The sequence below is a fragment of the Rissa tridactyla genome, chromosome 12 (genome assembly GCF_028500815.1).
Source record: "Rissa tridactyla isolate bRisTri1 chromosome 12, bRisTri1.patW.cur.20221130, whole genome shotgun sequence".
Lineage (NCBI taxonomy): Eukaryota > Metazoa > Chordata > Aves > Charadriiformes > Laridae > Rissa > Rissa tridactyla.
In genome coordinates, this window is record NC_071477.1 from 66,953 (window position 1) to 89,771 (window position 22,819).

Genomic DNA, 22,819 nt, shown 5'->3' on the forward strand with positions numbered 1-22,819 from the left:
GGGAGCGGGGAGTCTGACTCCATCCTCAACAAAGAAAACCACAATCAGCCAACAGGATGAACCCTTCAGTCGTCAGGTTCTTCATCATCTACAGAAGAGTCCACACGCAACAGGGCGGTCAGTCAACAACGCATCAGCCAACACAGACCCTTCCTCCAACAACCCGCTCCTCTGAAGGCTCTGGCCTTCTGCTCGCTTGCACTGTGCAAACTCCAAAGTCAGATGCTGCAGCTGTGTCTGAGCTGGCAGATGCAGGACACGTTAACAACCACAAAACAACAGAAAAACTGCAAAGAATAAACGTGTTTTTGTTACATTGGCAACAAAGGAATGCCAAAAGCAGCACCTGGGCAAAGGCCCACAAGCAACGCTGTAGGCACCGCAGAGCTCAGCTGATGCTAGCTGATTGCCAAGCACCCTGTTTTCACTGGTCTATCAGGGATTGACGCAGGTAGAGTTTAACCACTGTGCTTCAGTCTTTCCCACAGCAGAGCAGGGGTCTCAAGTGTGTTCCTTAGGGTGCTTCTGAGCCTACAACAGGCCTCTTATAAGTCAACAGGTGTTCTACTTGTTAAGCACAGAAGACTGAATACCACTTAAAATACAAATCTTTTTCTACACCCCACCCTTAGAGTGACCTCTAAGTGACTTGAGCATGTTTAGAATCATGCTCACCAACATTCCCTTTTCACTGCCCCCCCACAGGCTATCTTTGGTTGTGCCATTTAAGAGACCAAGACAGAGAAAATAATCATTGCACTTAAAGTAATCACCAGCCCCATGCACCTGCTCTCTACTACCCTGCTCACCTCAAACACTCATCCAGTTCCATAGGCTGCCCACACATACCTGAAAACCAAAGACAAGCACTCCACTGAGCTGCTGGACACCGATTGTACTAAAACCACCTGACCTGTTTGAGTCCCTTATCAGCATATGGCATCACCCCTCTGAGCCTGGGTGGGGCACCTGCAAAAACCCAAGCAAGACGGTACATGCTGAGATACTGCCCAAATCCATAGCCTGCGTGCACCGATTCCCTTCTCCCACCCCTTTACCTTGACAGCTTGCCGGACCATCCTCCGTCAGTTTGGGTTGCTGCCTGAAGGCTTGCATGCCACCTGTAAAATCCACAGGAAACAGGTTGCTTAAAACTTGACCCACAATACAACACCTGAAAAAAAAACTGCAACTTCAGCCCATCACTTACCTTGCCCTAGTCAGCCCTGGCTGCCAAATCCAATATCGCTTCAAGCTCCAAACTGAAAAAAATACATTACCATACTGCAGTCATAGATCCACACATCCCATCTTCACTTTAACACCACCCACTGAACCCCTTTGTTACAATGCTCCCCTCGGCTCTCCTATGTTGTTCTGCACAGCTTGTCCCTCATGCATCTGATATAACTATATCAAACCAGTCAGCTGGATGCAGATCAATACCTTCATAACACTGAAATTCTTCTTCCTATTTAGAAATACCACCTTGGCTGTAACTACAGCCTAACATTAAAAACCCCATTAACTTTAAGCCCCACACAAAACAGCCTTGCCATCTTTGAGATGTCATCTCCTTCACTATTGAACAACCCCTCTCACATAGCTCTGCTCTTCCCGTAAAAGATTAATGAAGAACCTGTCCGCACAGCCTGCTGATGACTACAAAAACCTTTACCTCAGCCTAAGCAGATCAACATATTAACCACAGACTCTTAATTGCTGCACCTCCTACTCCTGACGCTACACACCCAGGCAGGGCAGCCCCAAGCCAAACACACATATATGCACAAACCAACACTACACAGAACACTACAAACAATGTGCCTCCAAAATGAGGGAAAACTCTCAGCAGGAAAAGTGACACTTATGAAAAAAAATCTCATCAAGAAGAACGCACCTAAATGGAAGTCACCCTTGGGGAAGAAGGCCTGCATGCCCCTGATGGTGACGTGAGGAGGCTCTAGAGAAGCCCCAGGAAATGGGTAGAATGACATGGCCCAAGACAAGAAGTGACTTTCAAAACTGAGCGGACATATGCACAGGAAGCCTGGCTTCAAGACCTAAGAACATAATGATGCATCTCAGAAGTTTCTAAATGACCGACTTACACAACTAGGACTTCTTCCCTGCAAGACCGATCTACACTTTAAGCATGCAACACAAGAAGAGCAGCAGATGATTGGTGCTACGCCCACAGGTGCAGGCATTCAAGACTGTAGGGATGGCACCTGAGGCACTATGTTGTGCTCCTGGAGCTTAAAGATGACCACGAGACCTGAAAAAGGTCTAAGACACAGAACACTGACCACACAAATGACACAACAACAGACACAGGCTGGAACTGCCCTGCCCGGGATGTGCTAGCATCATGCTGAACAGTAAGCCACATCCTTTACCTGCCCAAAAGGGACTGTGCCCCAGGACAGCCCTCGCCACTACGCTAACTTCAAAGACCCCTTTCAGCAACTGTCAACCTCATCCCCTTGGCCCCTCTCAGGCACCAGTCTCTCAACTTAGCTTGTGGATGGCCAGGGGTCAGAAAGCATCCTTGACGCAATCCACAAAAAACAGCCATCCGATATCTTCCTGCAGTCACCAGCTTCCTCCTTTTCCTCTGCAAAAGGAAAAAACCCCTGAATCCCCAAAGCAACCACAGCACCAGCAATAAGCATCTTGAGAGGAAAAACCAGCCTCTTCCACAACACCCACATCCTCCCAAACACCATGGCATTCCACTCACCTGCTCCACACTGATTCTAGAGGCCAAAGCTGCAGTGACAATTATTTATGGCAGCTAGGATACCAAGAAACTCAACATTAACAATGCACTTATGTGAAATCACCAGTTCTGTGCTTCTCCTCACTACTATCAGGCTCACCTCAAATGCAAGAGACTAGAACAGACCAGACCCCATCAACACCCAGACCCAACTGCAAAACCTGTCTAAGACAGAATCATGAACCCGCCTCCCTTTCCCAGCCATCCCCCAGCGCCAAAACTTTAGAAACCCCTTCTCTTCTCCTGAGCCATCAAAGAAAGAACCCCACTTCTTCCTGACAGCTCCTGCCCTCCGTTGGCTGGCTTGAGCCCCTGCATCAGTCCCTCCTTGGGAGCTGCTCTTCCAAGCCCTGCCGTGTGTTCAGCAGTAACCTCCTATCTTGTGTATTACTACAGACTTCAGGCTCTGCTACAAATCCATGAAATCAGTGAAGCCCTGATATGATCTACCAGGGGCCTGCCGCAAGCCACAACAGCTCTAGGGCCACCATGATACTCCGCATACTGCCAGGGAAGACAATGAGCTGTCCCATACCCTGAAAGACAACATGCCTTACATCCCTGCCGCTTCCTCAAAGCACTAAAATCCAATGTATATGCACATACAAGATATTCATCTTCACTCCTACTCAATAATCTCATAACTGGCCCAATTAAGGCTAATAAAAATAATTACTAAAAGAGTGTTGTACAAAACTAGAAAAAAACAGAATTCTATCTTCAATAAAGCAAGGAATTACAGTAAGACACACAGCACCCAGAATAACAAAAGAAAAGAGACACACTATTAAACCACCTAGCCACACTAAACACTCATTGCAAAACCACTGGTCTGAAAAAAAAAAAACACACAAGAAAGGTAACATACAAGTCCATTTTCTACTATATATAGCATTAAGGCTTACATTAGTTGAAAAGTCTTACCTCTAATTTCTTACCTATACTAGTCTCAATATTAGAAGAGAGCTACCCAAACAGCTGAAAAAGCTCCAAAGCTACACTTTACTTAACAAACCATAGAGCTCTCACCCAGAAAAACCCAGCACCACAACAACCTCCTGAGCCCAGGCTGTGGCTCATATACCCCGGGCCCCGCCCACTGCCCTTCCCACAATCCTCTGGGTAAAGGGCGGGGCCAACCCCCCAGAAGCATAAAAGTGCCCAGAGGAGCAGTGTGTTTTGTTATTTGCCTTAAGTTTACAGTGTGTGAGGTGGCAAAGAGGGAGAGTGACCTTTACTAGAAGAAGAGATACCTGCTGTTTTGCTACAACTCTATCTATTGCATTAACAACATGACCAGGTAGGCAATTAGATTGGTTTTTTTGTGGAACATAGATAGAAAAAAAACCACCACAATTTATGTACTGGAGTATCATTAAAAAAAAAAAATCCTAACATGCTACTATGGGCTTATTCTTTGTGTCTAGTAAGACCATGTGTGTTACTGAGCTTCTGCCAGAACTGTATTCTGGATGGGACTGAATGACAAAACAGAATCAGAATCCATGAGAAAACACTATCAACAATATCTTCCTCTGCAAAGTAAGCTATTTACTCTAAATTAGCAGCAATTCTGAGTCATATTGATGATCTCTTTTTGACTTATTTACTCAACAGTGCTACTTCAGTCACAAAAGATAGAAAGCAACAAAAAAGCATGGAAATATAAGTAATGTATCTGAAACTGCATAAAGTACATTAATTAACATCTAAGTAGCTAGAACAAAAGTAAGTTGTAAAAGGCAACAAAAACAATCATGGCAGATATATTGATAAAAGTGGATAAAGGCTGAGAAAAGATCCAAGCCTACAATAGACATCGTTAGGGTACCAGATACAAAATAGAAACATAATATAATGCAGAAACCAAACAGACTGCTCTAGAGCACAGAGATGATTTTGGAAAAGGCTCTGGCAGAATGAGAGGCCTTGTCAGAGAGATTAGAGAGGTCCCGAAGGGGCCAGAGAAACCGAAGATGTCTTGGGATATGATGAGCTCAAAAGGGAATCGAGCAAAATATGGTTGCCCTCAGGGGACAGACTGCAAGTGCACCAACAAGATGAGAGGACCAAAAGACTGATGGGGTTAATGGTTGTGGACTCTGGAAAGGTTCTGAGGGGAAAAGAGGGGTTCAAAGTGTCCTCTGGGACTAAAACAGGGCTCTGGGGCATAGGGGGTGTCTCGTGAGAGCTTGGCAATGGGAGCGGGAGAGTACCGGTAAGCCTCAGAGATAACAAGGCAGAACTCTGAAGGGGATTTTGACAAAGTACAGATGATGTTAGGGGGCCGGGGACAGAATGAAGGCATCCTAAACAGCAAAGAGGAAGTTAAGGGCACTCTGAAGAGTGCAAAAAAAAAAAAAAAACCAAAATCAAAAGGGAGCTGAAGTGCAGATAGGGCTGTGGGGTATGAGAAAGGACTTGGAGGACACAGCTTTAGAAAGCAGGGGCATTATGAGGGGGCAGGGTAGGAGAAGAAGGCTCAGAGACGCAGTGAGGGCTTAGGAGTCTTGGGAGAGGGTCTGGGCAAACTACATGAATGAATGAGAGAGGAACTGAACAGAGATGCCCTCGATGGCGGAGAGAAACATGACGGGGTGCCATGTAGCAAAGAAAGACGAGAGGCTCTGATGGAACAAAAGACATAGGGAGGTAAAATGCTAGGAGAGGCTGTGGAGTTTGAGGAAGGGCTTGGGAAGCTTCGTGAGGGTGGAGTGGCGTCGAGCGGGGCGGGTACACAAAAGAAGGCTGGGGAGGACAAGGAGGAACTCGGATGATCATGAGGGGAGTATGGATGTTCCCGCGTGGCTGGGGACTGAACACAGGAATCCTAGGTAGCATAGAGGAACAAATGAGAGCTCTACAAATCAAAGATGGACCCACCTAAAATGCTACGAGATGGATGTGGAGGGCCAGGAAACTCCTGGGGAACATTGTGACCAGGAGAAGAAAAGTCCCGAGGGAGCCGGACAGACAGAAAAATGATAGGAAGCGTGATGATTAAATCCAGGGGCAATCTGAACTGAGTAAATGTTGCCTTGGAGGCCAGGGAACTAATAGAGACAGGGCTAGAAGGAGCAGAAGACAAGAATGGGGCTGGGTGTTGAAGAAGAGCCCGGGAAGACCTTCCTGACGAGCAGCGAGGTTCAGACTGGACCCCCTTGCTTTCTGAACTCCTTCTCGGAGAGGAGTCCGGGTGCGGCTGGATCCAGTCTTAGCTTCCAACTGTAAAGGACAATTCGGACCCGGGTTCTGTCACAGAGTCGGTTTAATACAGCTTGAGCTGGGTACCTCGGAAGAGGGACCCCCTCAATACTTTTCCTGTGCTTTGTAAAGCCTCAAAATCTATGACGTAAGCAGTTTGTGCCCCTGTTCACATGACAAGCGTGTGTCTCATCTCTGATCAAATTGTTCAGCCGTTACGTGTCCTCTTTGATGACTGGAGTTTTGGTGCAAATGCTTTTACTTTCTGACCTGGTTTTGTGACCTCTTTGTCACATCTGCACCTGTATTTTATCCTCCTTCTGCTGACTCGGGATAGAATGGTCCCTTTCTTCATTTCCAAGAATTAGAGTTCCCTTTCCTTTGATCATAACGGTCACTGTAGTTCATAATGTTAAGCATATAATCTTTCTTAATGTTACTTATACAATTTCATTGTGTTAGTTAAGTTACAATGTATCAAAGTAAAACAAAACTACTATCCATCCTTCTAGGACATCCTTCTGGGTTACATCTTGCAGGTAAGGCTTTGCCAGTCTAGGTACTTATGCAAAGCAAAACTTCAGTGTCGGACACCGGCTCACAGATACGGAGTCGGGAAGCCTTCTGAGGGAAGGAGAGGGGTGTGCGAGGTCCACGACAAAGCTGAAGATGTACTAAGGGCAACCCTGAAGGTATCTATAGCAGTTGTGACACCACGAGAGGGGTCCTGAATGGGCCAGAGAGACCGAAGAAGGTACAGGGACAGGAGGGGGAAGTCTGGGGGGGATTGCAACAAAGTACAGACGTCCTCAGGAGGCCGGGGACCAAATGGAAGCATCCTAGATGGCACAGAGGATGATAGGAGGGCTCTGAGGCACAAACACACCTGAGGACGGGTTTCTGAGGGAAAGAACTCAAACATAATTTTGTAAGTAACAGGGATTAAGAAAATAAGGAAAAAATTAAAAAATAGAAACAGTGAACTCAAAACACGTAGAAAGAAAATCAAAAATTGGAAGGTGCTAAGGAAAGACAAGAAATAATTAAAACTAAAGACGGCAAAGGAGATAAATGTAGACAGGAAATCTTAAGAGCATCCATGATCAAAGAAGCAAGGAAACAAATTACAAAATAACAATGGCAAACTAAATTGGAGATGTAGAAGGAAAAATTAAAAAGCAACAGCACTAAGGAAAGACAATAAATAATTTTAAAATGACAGCAAAGGGAACAAAAGTAGGCATAGCAAGAACAGTTAAAAAGTGCTAGCTGGTAGGGTAAATAAAGAGAAATATTACAAAATAGGGGTGGCGAACAAAAACAGATGTAGAAAAAAATCTTTAAATACGACGGCAGTAAGAAAAGACAAGCAATAAAGATAACAAACAGGATAAAAGTAAGGAGTTTAAGAAGTGATGGGGATTGGGGAAACAAAAGGAAATAACTAGGAAATATGGAATGCAAAGTGTGATGGAGATGTAGAAAGAAAATTCTAAAAAGGCTCTGCATTAATGAAATAAAAAAATGAAAAATATACCCAGTGAATGAGATAAAAGTGGACAGAAAGAACCTTTTAAAAGCAAGAGTGGTTATGGAGAGAAAGGAAAAAAAGCTAAAAACATAGGGACAGCAAACTAAATAAAAACGTTTACAGGCAACGAAGTACAAAACCGATGCAGAACAAAGAAAAATTGGTATTGGCAGCTTCATAAAAGTAGACAGAGAATTTTTAAAGTGAGGTGGTAAGAGAAAGACAGGAAAAATTAAAAGGTGAGGATGGCAAACTGGATAAAAGTTGACATAGTAAGAAAATTTAAAAACCAAACAGATTAAGAAAAGAGGGAGAAAAAAATAGGGTCAGCAACCTGAATAAATAAAGACAATGAAACAAATTTTTAAAAGTAACAAAGCAGAGGACAGGCAAGAAGAATTAAAAAACGCAGACGGGGACCTGGGTAAGTGGAGACACAGAAAGAAAATTTGGAAAGCAACGGGGTACTGGCCATACAGGTAGTTAGGAAGTTAAATAGCAGGAGATAGAGTTGGACCAACAGCCACAGACAGAGGACAATGGAAGAGGGATGGGGGGTGGAGCGGAGGGAGTCACTGGAAATAGAGATGGGTTGCTAGGTAGAGGGAGACCTACAAATGGAATTTTCACAAGCAATAGTGAAGAAGGCAGTGGGGGAAGAATGAAATAATAGCAGATGGGGAGCTGGGAAGGCAGAGGCGCAGAAAGGAAACGGAGAAGGGGACGGAGTACAGGGTGGCATTGGCAGAAGAGCAAAAACTTTTGGGGAGCCAGAGTCTAGGACAGGCAAGGATACGGGCAGAGATCACGAGAAGCATGGCAGGGAAGGGCCTGGACACACATGAGAGGGCATGTGACTCACCACAGCTCCTGGCGCAGGTGGGAGACCTTCATGGCCCAGAGGCTTCTCTCTCTGCCCCTTGCTCCTCGGTGGTGCTGGCAGCCTGACCCTTGCCTGCCTAGGAGCGGGTGGTGGGTGCCTCGATGCTCTTCTCCCATGAGGCATCCCAGAGGCACAGTGGCTCACACGTGCAGATGACAGAGGCAGCGAGCTCCTGGCACTCTGTGCTGGTGGTGCGCTCTGTCGGGGATGGCTGGGAGGGATCCTTCCTTGCTGTGGAGACCGTCTGTGCCTTGCTGGAGGCACATGCCTGTGGAACCCCCTTTGTATCACTCTTCAGGCAGCTCCAGCAGGCAGCTGTGCCAAGGCAGGCCCCTAGGCACAGCAGAGCGAGCTGCAGCCTCAGTGGCTGAACCTGAGCCTGGCCCAGCCCAGCCCATCCTCACCTCATGGGTCTCACCTGGGCTGCCTCATCCCCAGCTGGAGCCCATTGGGAAGAGGGGCCATTGCCAAAGCCCCACAGCACATCACCCCCTCCCCTGAGCCTGTCCCCAGCAATGAGCTCTGCACCCTGGGGGCAGCAAGTGCCTCCAGGGGCACAGAGGAAGCGGGAAGTGTTTATTCCTTAACGTGCCCAAGAAATCCCGGCAGTAAGTTGGCTACAAGGCTCGGTGCCCAAAGGTGTCAGGACAGAGGGACAAAAGGGAAGAAAAAAGCAAAAAAACCACAAGAGATAGATAGAGAAATAAATGAGACAGATGGGGACCAGGGGAGAGAGGTGGAAGTAACCAGCAGGATGAGACGAGACAACACACAGGCACAGGGGAAAAGAAACATGATCAAGAAATACAAAAAAGAAACAGGGACCCAGGCAGAAGTACACATTGAAAGAAAATTTTGAGAAGCGACAGGGTACAAGAAACATAAGCAAAAAAATAACAGGCAAATGCAGAAAAAAAAAATGAAAAAAGTGACAGTGTGCTGAAAAGAGAGGGAAGAATTGGGAATTATAGGCAGGGAGATGGCTAGGAGGAGATATAGACACAAAATTTTGAAAGGCATAGGATATGAGAATCATACCAAAGACTTAAAAGATAGGTACGCAGAACTGCATAGGAAGAGATTGAGGAAGAGAATTATGAAAAGCAACAAGGTACAAGAACATGGGAAAGAAATTAAAATTAATTTGGGGAAACAGAGAGAGGGAAAAGTAGCAAGAAAATTTTAAAACGAACTGGGTTCAACAAACCTAAGCAAGAATTTAAAAGAAAGGGATGGAAACGGAGAAATAAAGTTTTAAAAGAGATTGGGTAAAAGAAACATAGTCAAGCATTAAAAGACAAGGACACAAAGCTTAATAGAAGTAATGTGTGGTGGATTGACCTTGGCTAGCCCCTGGGTACCCACCCAGCCTCTCTATCATTGCCCTTCCTCAATAAGGCAAGGGGAGAAGTTAAAATGAAAAAGCTTGTAGGTTGAGACAAGGACAAAGAGATCGCTCATAGTCACAAGAATAACAGACTCAACTTGGGGAAATTCACTTATTGTCAATCAAATAACAAGAAATAAGAACTAATTTTAAAAAAACACCTTCCCACCACCCCTCTCTTTTCCTGGGATCATCTTCACTCACAACTTCTCTACATCGTACCCCCGGACAATGCAGGTGTCAGGGAGTCGGGATTGTGGTCAGTTCATCTCGCGTTGTCTCTGCTGCTCCTTCCTCCTCACACTCTTTTTCCATTCCAACAGCAGGGCTGCCACGTGTTGCAGGGACTCTCCGCTCCACTCCTGGCCAGTGTTGCTGATGGGCTCCGCTTTGAGCAGCGGCAGGTCCCTCTCTGAGCTGGCTGTGCCCAACATGGGGGGAGCTTCTGGTGTCTTCTCACAGAACCAACCCCGGCAGCCCCTGCCCCCCGCAACTCAGCCAACAAAACCTTGTCACTTAAACCCAATACAACAGCAATCTACTACAGGGCAGAGAAAGGGCGGGGAGGTGTGAAAAAACAGGCAAAGGGAGCCACAGGGGAAAGAAAACAGCTATGGGCTACAGATCAGACAGGAGGAAGCAACAGGGAGTGAGACAGAGAGAGAACCATGAAGGCAAAAATTGGCTATGGGACAGATCTTTTAATACGATAACATCCTTTATATAATATAGTAGATACAGGTTTTACTTTGAACTCCTTTTTATATACATACACTCATATTTTACAATGTGTATAAAAATGAGAAATTGTTCTTTATTTCAATGCCTCATACCCATATATACAGGTTTTATTATTTTTTTAAACACACATTCCCCACATGAATTTTCAGGCATTTTTTGGGCTGTGAACTGCCTCTTTTAGGGGGAACCGCATGTGACACGCGCACACCCTCAAAAAGGTCTTGTTTTGCCTTAGAAATACCATCTGGAGTACAATTACAGCCTGACATTAAAAGAAAAAAAAACAACAACACAACACACAAACATTACACCCCGCACAAGGCAACCTTAACATCTTCGTGATGCAGTCTGCTTCACTACTGCTGAACAGCCCCTCCCACATAGCTCTGCTCATCCCAAAACAACCCCATTAATTAAAGAGCTGCCCACACAACCTGCTGATGGCTACTTGATGGGAGTTGACTGTACCAGCTTTGCCTCAACAGTCTAGGTAGATCAACAAACTAACCATAGACTCCTATTGATGTTCCACCTACCCCAGAGTTTACATGACTGGGCAGAGCAGCTCCGAGCCAAACACACACAAGCACAGACCGACATTACACAGAACACTACAAACAATGCACCTCTCTGATGAGGGAAAACTCTCAGCAAGAAGGATGACACCAACATAAGCGACTGTCGGGCAAGAAGACCTGCAAGACCACAGTGGTGACACGAGAAGGCTCTAGGGAAACCCCAAGAAATGAGTACAATGTAATGATCTGGGACAACAAGTGACTCAAACTGAGATGTACGTGCAGGAAGCCTGGCTTCAAGACCTAAGACCTTAAGGATGCAGGGAAGAAGTCCCAGTCGCTGAAAATGGATGGCTAGAGAACAGAGCTGCTCACGCAGCCAGGAACAATGCTGCAGTTGAGGACCACCCAGAAACTTCCAAGATGCAAGACCGATCCACTGTTTAAGCTTATAATGCAAGAAACGTGGGGCCTGACTGGGGCAGTGCCGATGAGTACTGGCATTCAAGACTCTTGGGATGATGCCTGAAGTACAGGCTGTGCTCCTCAAGTGTAAAGAGCGCATCGAGACCCAAGGAAGGTTTAAGACACAGAAGACAGACCACACAAACAACACAACAGATGCAGGCTGGAACCGCCCTGCCCGGCTCATGCTAGCATTGTGCTGAAGACTAACCCGCTCCCTTTACCTGCCCAAAGGGGACGGCTCCAGGATAGTCCTCTGCCCTTCTCTAACTTTAAGACGCCTCCCTGTAAATCACAAACTTCTCCCCTCCCAGCCCCTCCCCAGCCCTGGCCACTCAACTTAGCTTCCAGAGGGCTGGAGGTCTTAAATCCGATGTCGACAAAAAAAAAAAAACCCACACCAGCACATCGACTATCTGGGACACTCCTGTAGTCACCACGTTCCTCATCATCATCTGCAATTAAAGAAAACCAAACAGTGACAGCAAGAAGTTTCAGAGAGGCCACCGCCAACCTCTTCCACAATTTCCCCTTCCTCAAAAGCACAATGGGATTCCACTCACCTGCTCCATCCAGAGTCAAATGCTGTGGCCATCATTGCTTGAGATACCAAGAAACAAAATTACTGTTGCACGTGTGAGAAATCACCAGCCACAAGCTCCTCCTCACTGCTGCCTCGGCTCACCTCTAATGCTCATCCACTTCCAAAGATGGCTCACAGGGCACCTGCAAAACCAGAAGATAAATAATTAACCAGGTTGCCGTATAATACTTCACTATTAAGACACCAATGTGGCCCACAACCGCCTCACCTTCTCAGCACGCTCATCAGCATGCTCCTTAGTCCCTCTGAGCCTGCGTCCTGCATCTGAAAAAAAAAAAAAAAGCCAACCAAAAGACATATGCTGACATACTGCCCAACACCTCAGCCTGCCTACAGCCATTCCTGTCTCCTACTCCTTTACCCTGGCCTCTCGCCCACCTGCCCTCCATGGTTTTGGGCTGCCGCTTTGAGGCTTACAGACTACCTGTAAAACAGACACAAAGGACACTAAAAACTTCACCCACAATATAACATCTGAGAAGAATTGCTGCTTCAGCCCACTATTCATCGACCACCTTACCCGAGAGTCACATCCGGTGCCAATATCCTGCTTTACTCATCACTTCATACCTTCAAAATGAAAAAAAAAAAAAAAAAAACACACCCCACCACCAAGCCATAATATAATGACATAGCCACCAGTCACAGCTTCCCTCCAGCACTGTGAACTGACCCACCTTCTTACAGGGTCCCGCTTGCCTTCTCCATGACTCTTTGGTGCACATCTTGTCCCTCTGCATCTGAAAAAATTAGTAAACAAGTCACCCAGATGCTCATCAGTAGCTGAACAATTCCAGGGGTCTTGTTTCCATTTAGGAATATCATCTAGGCTCCAACTACAGCCTGCCATTAAAAAAAATTGGACTCAACGTTAATCCCCACACATACAAGCCTTAACACCTTCAATCTGCTTCACTACTGCCAAACAGGCCCTCTCAGGAGGCTCCAGTCATCCCCATAAAACACTATGGAAATGACTGTCCCTGCCAATAGCTGCTTGATCCCAGATTACTGTACAACCTTTGGCTAAACAGTCTTGGCAGATCAACATATTACCCATACACTCTTATTGCTGTTCCACCTACCCCTGACTCTACACCCCCAGGCAGGGCAGCTCCATGCCAAACACACCCATGTGCAGCCCAACACCACACAGCACTATAGACAACAACATGACTCCAAGATGAGAGAAAACTCTCCACAAGAAGAATGACTTTCAGACAAGAGATGCTGTTGGGCAAGAAGACCGATGGCCACAGCACAGACGTGAGGAGGCTCTGTGGCAAAGTCATAAAAATCATAAAAGAGTCAAATGTAACAGCCCATTCCAAGAAGTTCCTGTCAAAATGGAGATGACATTTGCGCAGGAAGCCTGGCTTCAAGACCTGAGAATGTAAGGATGCAGGGAAGAAATCCCAGTTCATAAAAGCAGATGGCTAGAGCTGCTATAGCTCAGAGAACAGAGCTGCTCATGCAGCCATGAACGATGCTGCAGAAGAAACTTCCGAGAGGCAAGTCCGATCTGCCCTTTAAAATTGTTATGCAAGAAGTGCCCATTGAGCGCTCTGCCAATTAGCAGAGGCATTCGAGACTCTACAGAGGCTGCCCAAGGCACATGCTGTGCCCCTTGAGTGCAAAGAGAAACGAGGACATCAAAACCTAAGGAAAGTCCAAGACACAGAAGACAGAGCACACAAACTACACAACAACAGACACAGGCCAGAACTGCCCTGCCCAGCACACACTAGCTTTGTGCTGAAGAATAACCCACTCCCTTTACCTACTCAGAGGAGACTCCTGCTGGATAGCCCTCCGCTCTACCCGGACTTGAAAACTCCTCCCTGAAACTGTCAACCTTGGCCCCCCCTCCAGCACCTGTGCCTCTACTTAGCTTTCAGACAGCCAGGGGTCTGAATTCATCCTTGACAAGAAACCCACAACAAACAGCTAACTGATGTGTTCCTGCAGTCACCAGATTCCCCTTCATCTGTAAAACAAAAAGAAACCATGGCTCCAGCGGTGACCACCCTGATAGTAGAGGCCAACCTCTTCTACAGCACCCTCATCCTCAGAGGTGCCATGGCAATCCACTCACCTGTTTCACACCGATTCCAGAGTCAGAGGCTGCAGCAACAATTATTTATGACACCTAAGATACCAACACAAAATTACCATTGCATTTCTGTGAAATCACCAGTCCCATGCTCCTCCTCAATACTATCCAGCTCACCTCAAATGCAAGGGACTAGAACAGACCAGACCCTCTTGACACCCAAATCCAAATGCAAAACCGATATGACAAAGACTGATGAACCTGCCTCCATTTCCTAGCCAACCCCCAGCGCCAAAACTTTAGAAACCCCTTCTCTTCTCCTCAACTGTCAGGGAAGGACCCCCACTTCTTCTTGACAGCTCCCATTCTATATTTGCAACCCTGAAACCCCTGTGTCAGCCACTCCTCAGGAGCTGCTCTTCTGAGCCATGCCCTGTGTTCAGCAGGCAGCTCTTATCTTCTGTCTTCCCACAGACTCTGGGCTCTGCTATAGCCCCACAAAATAAGTAATGCCCTGACACAATGTACGAGGGGCCTGCTGCAAGCTGCAAAAACTCTAGGGACACCACGGCACTCTTTGGGCAATGGGGAAAGGTGATGAGCCATGCCATACCCTGAATGACACTATGCCTTACATCCCTGCTGCTTTCTTGAGAAGTGCTAAAGTACAATATGCAGATGCATACAAAATGCTCACCCTAACCCCTACAACATAACCTCATCATCAACCCAATTAAGAGAAATAAGATCAGCAACTCACACAGCATACTGCAAAACTGGTGGAAAAAACCACAGGCCCATCTTCAATAAAGTCACGAATTTTAGGAAAATGCAGCACTCCTAGAATAAAGAAAAGCACACTATTAAACCATCTGGGCATCCCCTAAACACTCATCAAAAAGTTACTGACCTGAAAAAAAAAAGGAAACAAAAAAGCTGCATACCAGTCAACTTTCTACTATAGAGGTGGCAGGATGTGTACTGGTCTTGAAGGTCTTAGCTCAGCCTTCTTACCTCTGCCTCCCTAAATACCAAAACATGCCTGCCCCAAAGCTGTAGCCAAGAGAAGGACCAGCAGAGCACCAACCCCACAGGAGCCCAGCAGAAAAACAAGCTCCTGAGCCGAGCCTGTGGCTCATATACCCCGGGCCCCGCCCACTGCCATCAGGCCCCCCCCCCCCCCAACAATCCCCTGGAGAAAGGGGCGGGGCCAACCCCCCAGAAGACAAAAAGGTGGCCACAGGACTAGCAGCTGCTTTTCTTCTGCCTTAAGTTCCCAGCAGGCAAAGCAACAGTCATTTTTATTTCCATTAGGCACTTGCCTCTGGTGATTCTCTTACTGCTTTTGTTTGAGTTCTGTCTACTTATTGCTGTAGAGAAGAGAGTTCTGCAGGCATCACTTTATTTTTGCGATCTTCAGATGTTTTCGTGGTTAATTGTTAATCGTGTTTTATGGTTTTAGAAGAGTGCTGGAAGCAGTTGATTTCCAGAAGACTGATGAGCACTTCCTGGATCCTGGGAGGACTACATCGCCATGGATAGGCACGTTGGAGACTGCGGGGCGTCCTGGAGGACTAAAGTACCATAGAGAGGCGCCTCGGTGGACTGAGGGGCATCCTGGGGGACTAAAGTGCTATAGAGACGTGCGTGGGAGGAATGAGAGCGTTCCTGGAGGACTAAAGTGCTATAGAGACGCGCGTCGGAGAACTGAGCGGGCACTTCTGGGCTCCTGGAGGGCTAAAGTGCCGTGGAGACGAGCGTCAGCGGACTGAGGGGCGCCCTGGAGGACCAAAGTGCCATAGAGAGGCGCGTCGGCTGACTGAGGGGCGCCCTGGAGGACCAAAGTGCCATAGAGAGGCGCGTCGGCGGACTGAGGGACGTCCTGGAGGACCAAAGTGCCATAGAGAGGCGCGTCGGCTGACTGAGGGGCGCCCTGGAGGACCAAAGTGCCATAGAGAGGCGCGTCGGCGGACTGAGGGACGTCCTGGAGGACCAAAGTGCCATAGAGAGGCGCGTCGTCGGACTGAGGGGCGCCCTGGAGGACCAAAGTGCCATAGAGAGGCGCGTCGGCGGACTGAGGGACGTCCTGGAGGACCAAAGTGCCATAGAGAGGCGCGTCGGCGGACTGAGGGGCGCCCTGGAGGACCAAAGTGCCATAGAGAGGCGCGTCGGCGGACTGAGGGGCGCCCTGGAGGACCAAAGTGCCATAGAGAGGCGCGTCGGCGGACTGAGGGGCACCCTGGAGGACCAAAGTGCCATAGAGAGGCGCGTCGGCGGACTGAGGGGCGTCCTGGAGGACCAAAGTGCCATAGAGAGGCGCGTCGGCGGACTGAGGGGCGCCCTGGAGGACCAAAGTGCCATAGAGAGGCGCGTCGGCTGACTGAGGGGCGCCCTGGAGGACCAAAGTGCCATAGAGAGGCGCGTCGGCTGACTGAGGGGCGCCCTGGAGGACCAAAGTGCCATAGAGAGGCGCGTCGGCTGACTGAGGGGCGCCCTGGAGGACCAAAGTGCCGTAGAGAGGCGCGTCGGCTGACTGAGGGGCGCCCTGGAGGACCAAAGTGCCATGGAGACGCGCGTCGGCGGACTGAGGGGCGTCCTGGAGGACCAAAGTGCCATAGAGAGGCGCGTCGGCTGACTGAGGGGCGCCCTGGAGGACCAAAGTGCCATGGAGACGCGCGTCGGCGGACTGAGGGGCCCTGGAAATGGACACCCGGAAAACTGCCGGGCACTGATTGGGGCACGGTAACGCTTAAGAGCCGATACTGGAGCGCCGACGGCCGCTCTCGAGGCCGGGCGGCCTGCACCGATCGCGCTCGAGGCGGCGGGCAGGTCGACGGAGTCCCGGCGGTCCTGGTTCGCCCTCCGGCCGCGCTCTCGAGACCGGCCTCTGCGAAGCCGCGCATGCGCACGAGCTGCGGAACCAACGCACAGCGCCGCCGGGGGCGGGGCCACAGCGCACGGAGGAGCGCACACCTGCAGGACCAGCCTTCAGCCGCCGGGCGGCAGCACCCCCTCAATTATTTACACATTATATATTCAGGGAATTTATATTACCTGTTTGCACTTATATAGAAAATATGCTTAGACTTATACATTAACATTTATGATACAGAATATCTATTTGGACTGTCTGCTTACACATCTATTTTGAAACTAATATCTTTTTATAAATACATTTTTAAAAATATTTTTATATTCTAGGATCTTTTATATAACACAGAAGCACAGAACCATAGAATCCTTAGACATAGATGTTTTTATTTTGAACTTATTTTACATACATAATATTATTTCCCAATGTATATATTTCTCATATATAAATGAGAGATCATTCTCTATTTCAACGCCTCACGCCCATAGTTACATTTTTTAATGCATCCCAAGATTTTCAGATGTTTTGGGGCTGTGAACCACCTCTTTTGGGACACCCTCACGTAACCCCACGTCCCCCACTCACCTGCTCCTCCGCCGCATCATCGCTGCCCCAATGACATCGAGGTATCCCAAATGATATCATTGCAACCCTGAGACACACAGACATCCTTCTATTCACCCCCAAAAAATGCCCAAAACACCTGGCCCCTTCCCCTCAGGGGGGCTCCGCCACCAGCTGCAAACCTGGGCTGGGGCATCTCTTGAGCAGCACGAGACGCCTACGACGAGGCACCTGGAAAACAAAAATCCCCAATTATAGCTCAGCATTTTAAAAAATAGCCCAGAAGAGAGTAGAGGAATTCCGTCAGAGGGACAGGACAGGAGCTGAGCTACAGGAGGATTCTGGGGAAACAGCTCGGCTCCAAATACAGCACAGCCTTCAAAAGACAGCAATCTGAATTCCTAAAGTCAGTATTAAGACTAATTGATGCCATTTTGAGCATGTTCTGAGCATAAAAGTGAACCCTCTGGATGGTGTTGGGAAATGCCTGGCCCCTTTCCTTTTGCTGAAAAGGTGTGTGTTAGGTTTACATACACCAAATAAAAATATTTACACTATAAAAGCATTTGACTTTCCTCTGGCAGTAATTTAGCTTGCACAGCTGTGAACTGATACCATTACACACTCTCCAAAATACATAGCTATAATTTGATTACAGGTTGGTTTTTTGTGCTACACAAGAAGGAAGGACATCTGTCCAGCTGCACTGCCCGACAGAGATGCTACTGGGCTGCCGGGGAAACACGCCACTGAAAGCCAGACAGAAATAAAGTACTTCAGAGCATTCAGTCTAAATATTGGGAAAAACCCCGTTACATTCAGTTGCCTCTTTTTAAAGATTTAGAACAAATACCTTCCTCGATCTCCGTATCACCTTGTAGCACCTCATCTCCCTTTCCCTCTCTCTTGTCCCGTCAGAGCCCCCCATCTGTCTCTGATACGCAGCTCCTTTATCCTCTCTGCCATCCAGGGAGTTCCTGCCCAGTTCCTCACTCACTCATCCCTTATTTGCTGAGATGCACCGGTGGGCTCCAGCGCTCCAAAAGGATTTGGCAGGAGCTGGTGTCACCTGTTGGGGGGGAAGAGTGGAGGGTTACGGGGGTCCCAAGGGGCTCTGGGCGGTCCCAGGGGGATGTGAGGGGTACCAGGGTGGACTCCAGAGGGCTCTGGGGTATCCTGGGGGCTCAGAGAGGTCCTGCGAGGGGTGTGGGAGGGTCCCAGGGAGCTGCAGGGGGTTTCTGGGGGAATGTGGGGGGGCCTAGAAGGGTCCCGAGAGTCCTGGGGGGACATGAGGGGTCCCAGGTGATCCTGGAGGGCCCTGGGGGGTCTAAGGACAGTTCCAGGGGGATGTGAGGGGTATGGGGTGGGGGTGGGGCAGGAAATCAGGGGGTCCCAGAGGGCTCTGGGCTGTCCTGGGGGTCTCCAGAGGACTCTGAAGGATCCTGAGGTGGGGCGTGGGAGGGTTTCAGGGGGTCCTGGGGAGCTCCAGGGAGCCCTGGGGGAACATGAAGCATCCCAGAGGGTCCTATGGGGCTCTCATGGGGTAGGAGGGAGGTCCCAGAAGGGTCCCAGGGCGATGTGGGGGATACCGGGGGGACATTCCAGGGGGTCCCAGAGCACTCTGCAGTGTCCTGGGGGGCTCCAGAGGATCTTAGAGGGGGCATAGGGGGGTCCCAGGGGGCTCTGAGGAGCTCTGAGGAGTCCTGTGGGGTGTGTGGGAGGGTCCCAGGGGGCCCTGGGAGGCTCGAGGGGCAATGTGGGGGGTCCCAGAAGGTTCTAGGGAGCCCTGGGGGAACATGAGGGGTCCCAGTAGCTCCCAGAGAGCTCTGGAGTGTCCTGGTAGGCTCCAGGACATCCTGGAGTGGGTGTGGAAGGGCTCCAGGGGGTTCTGGAGGGCTCAGAGGGGTCCCAGAAGTCTCCAGGGAGTCCTGGGGGGCTCTCAGGGTGTAGGGGGGGTCCCAGGAGGGTCCCGCAGAGATGTAAGGGGTACTGGGGGGAGCTCCCAGAAAGCTCTGGAGTGTCCTAGAGGGGCTCAGGGAGGTCCTGAAGGGTGTGTAGGAGGGTCCTGGGGGTCCTGGATGCCTCTGAGGGGCTCTCAGGGGGTAGGGGTGTAGTCGCAGGGGGATGTGGCTGGTACTGGGAAGGTCCAGAGGGTCCCAGAGGGCTCTGGGGTTTCCTGGGGAGCTCCAGGGGGATCTGTGGGATCCTGGAAGGGGTGTGGAAGGGTCCTAAAGGGGTCCTGGGGGGAATGTGGAGGGTCTCAGAAGGCTCCAGGGAGCCCTGGGGGGAACATAAGGGGTCCCAGGGGGTCCCAGAGGGGTCCTGAGAGAACATGAAGGGTCACAGGGTGTCCTGCAGAGCTCTCAGGAGGTGTGTGGGGTCCCAGAAGATTCTAGGGGCTCCTGGGGAGGGTTGGGGGATCCCAGGGGGTATCAGAGGGCTCTGGGGGGTCTCAGGCTGTCTCAGAGGGCTCCCAGTGTCCCGATACCTGTGACGTGGACAGTGATGGCAAAGGCCCCCGGGAAATAGCTGTGTAGAGAAGGCAGTCCCCACTGAGGGGGAAAAATGGCGATGACGGGGGGACACTCCCTTGAAGCCGAAGGCAATAACCTTGGAGGAGTCGCTGAGCCCCCCGCAGACCCTCCGGTACAGGTCACTGTAGGACTCTTCATCCTGCGGGAGGGGGCACAGTGGGGGGGTCGGTCACGGGGACCACCAAATGCCAGGGGATGCCTCGACCCTTCCCTTCCATCCCCAGCCCCTCTTCACACCCCCCATCACCCCTCAGCCCATCCCAGTCTCCCTCTGACAGCCTCCCTCCAACCCAGGGCTCCCCTCACACCCCACCACCACCACTGCCCCCATAACCCCTCAGGACACTCTCAGGACACCCCTCCCCACCGTCTGGGCCCCCTCAGCCCCCCCTGTTCCCCCAGTTGCCCTCAAGGCCCCCCCCTCACCCCTCAGGGTCCCTTCAGCCCCCTCCGATCCCCCTCAGCACCCTCGTTCCCCCCCAAAGTTTCACCCCCCCGAGAGTCCACCTCAACCCCCCCAACACCCCTCAGTCCCCCTCGGGGTCCCCTCGGGGTCCCCCAGCCCCTCTCAAGGCCTCTCCATTAACCTCAGGAGGCCCGTTCCCCGCCCCCAGCCACCCCCAGGGCCACCTCAGCCCCCCCTTCCCTCGCTATCCCCCTTAAGAGCCTCCTCAGGACCCCCCACCCCCCTCAGGGCTCCCGTCCCCACCCCAGCTTCCCTCAGAGCCCCCTTAGCCACCCTTCGGCCTCCCCCGTTGCACCTCACGGCCCCCGTGTCCCCCCGCCTTATCTCCCTCCACCACCCCTCGGGGCCCCCGGAGACCCTCCGTTCCCCCCAGCCTCCCCCAAGTCCCACCCTCAGCCCCTCCAATTCCCTTCGGGATCCCCTTAGCCCCCCCCATCACCCCTCGAGGCACCCTCAGGCGCCCCAGCGCTCCCCGCCATGTTCCCCGCTGTCCCCCGCTCACCTTGACGCAGTCCAGCTACCTCACGATGTGCTCGCGGCGGCCACGCAGGCCCGGCCCGATCGAGCACCCACCCACCGAGCCCTGCTTTCCACCCGGGCCGGGCCGCCCCGCTTTCGAGTCGGCTGCCATTTTCCCTCGGCCCCCTCCGCTTCCGGAGCGACGCGGCCCGGTCCACCCACGGCGCGCCCCCATGAGCCACCGCCCCGCCGCCCGCCCCACTCCTTGAGAATCCCCCTTCCATTGGCCAGTCGCCGCCGTCAATCCCCACCGCGCCCCACCCCCAGCAAGGCGAGCAGACCAATGGGAGCGCGGCGCCCACTCTGATTGGCCCACCCTCCCGCCCGGGAGCGGTTGCCATGGTGAAGACGCACCGCCGGCGGGGAATTCACCCAAACTCGGCTTTTTCTCCTTAAAAAGTTTATAGACTTGTGTGCGGCTCACACTGGAGTGAGGCAGCCGATGCAGGCACCAAGCTCCCAGCACCGCGTGCAGGTGGTGGGCTCTGTCCATGATGGCTCTAAAGGATCCTTCCTCGCCGCAGGGACTGGTCAGTCCTTGTCGGAGGCAGCTGCCTGCGGGAGGACCCCCTTGGATTCCCTCCTCAGATGGTTCACCTTCATCAGCTCCCTCAGGCAGGAACTGAAAAATAGGGACAGTGAGCTGGATAGAGGGAGACATAGAAACAAAATTTAAAAACTGATGGAGTACAAAAGAAACAGGAAAACATTAAGAAATAAAGACAGAGAGACAGGTAGCGGGGTACATAGAAAGAGAAACTAGAAAGCGGTGGGGTACAGGAAACACAGGAAAAAAAATTAAAAATAGAATCATTTAGGTTGGAAAAGACCTTTAACATCATCAAGCAGCTTTGTCTATATCCATTAAACAGTGTCTGTTCTCAAATTCAGGCTTGCTTTCACACCAACTGCAGTCACAAACAGGCTGGAGCACACAAGATGTTGTTCACCTGGAAGCGTCATCGGGTACTACCTGCACCTGCCACAGACTGAGCCATTGATGCTTCTGAAAGTTACATTTATACTTTAATGCATTTTGAGACACGTAAATACCTTTAAAATTACTCATGTATTTTCTAGGAAATCCAAATGGTTTCACCTTTCTCTCATTTACAAGTTTAAGAAGCTAGGGCCACAACATCTAAAACTGCTACTTGGCTGTTATGAAATTCATTTTTGAGTTCTAGCTCATAATAGCTGAGCATTCATTTAACAGTAACTATTGATATGCTGAGAAATTTGATGTGCTTTCATTGCTTCTCATCCTAATGCTTTAGCATTGCTGATTTTTGTGCCTTATGAAGGGATGGAATAAAGAGTTAATTTTGTGGCAGGGATGCTGCTTGTATCTGGGCCGTAACTGTTCACTCTCCAACAGAAAATTTTTTTGTATTTAATTGTAAAGAAATCACTGGACAAACTCAAGAAAAATGAACAAATAACTGTAAGAAAAAGATGCATTTTCAAATTAAATATTATGAATTATGTATATTGACTCATTTGTGCTGCTTAATGGTATGTGTTGTGAAATAAAAGCAGCCTAGTGTATTCATCAAAGGATTTAACACTAAATGGTATTCCTCTGTTTAAAATCACAACTACTCTGTTTCAGAACTGGACTATTTCCTATTCACCTACCGACAGAAGAAAACATGGTTGGATTAAGAAAAAGTCAAAAGAGAACTTTCTCCATTTA

General features: G+C 49.7%; 2 long non-coding RNA genes across 3 annotated transcripts; both read right to left on the bottom strand.

Moving 5' to 3' along the window:
• Window positions 1-10,804: 10,804 nt before the first annotated feature.
• Window positions 10,805-14,994, bottom strand: LOC128916533 (uncharacterized). 2 transcript variants are annotated; one of them, XR_008468993.1, is made up of 6 exons: window positions 14,929-14,994; window positions 14,211-14,264; window positions 12,793-12,855; window positions 12,324-12,379; window positions 12,075-12,237; window positions 10,805-11,966 (listed from the first exon to the last, which is right to left on the bottom strand). It is a non-coding gene; the product is annotated as an uncharacterized LOC128916533 (long non-coding RNA). The 2 variants fall into 2 exon arrangements; XR_008468992.1 differs by lacking the exons at window positions 14,211-14,264; window positions 14,929-14,994 and having other exon boundaries at window positions 12,793-13,044.
• Window positions 14,995-17,181: 2,187 nt separating this feature from the next.
• LOC128916798 (uncharacterized) lies at window positions 17,182-21,283 on the bottom strand. The gene is made up of 3 exons (XR_008469051.1): window positions 21,107-21,283; window positions 20,093-20,277; window positions 17,182-18,673 (listed from the first exon to the last, which is right to left on the bottom strand). It is a non-coding gene; the product is annotated as an uncharacterized LOC128916798 (long non-coding RNA).
• Between the last annotated feature and the right edge of the window lie 1,536 nt (window positions 21,284-22,819).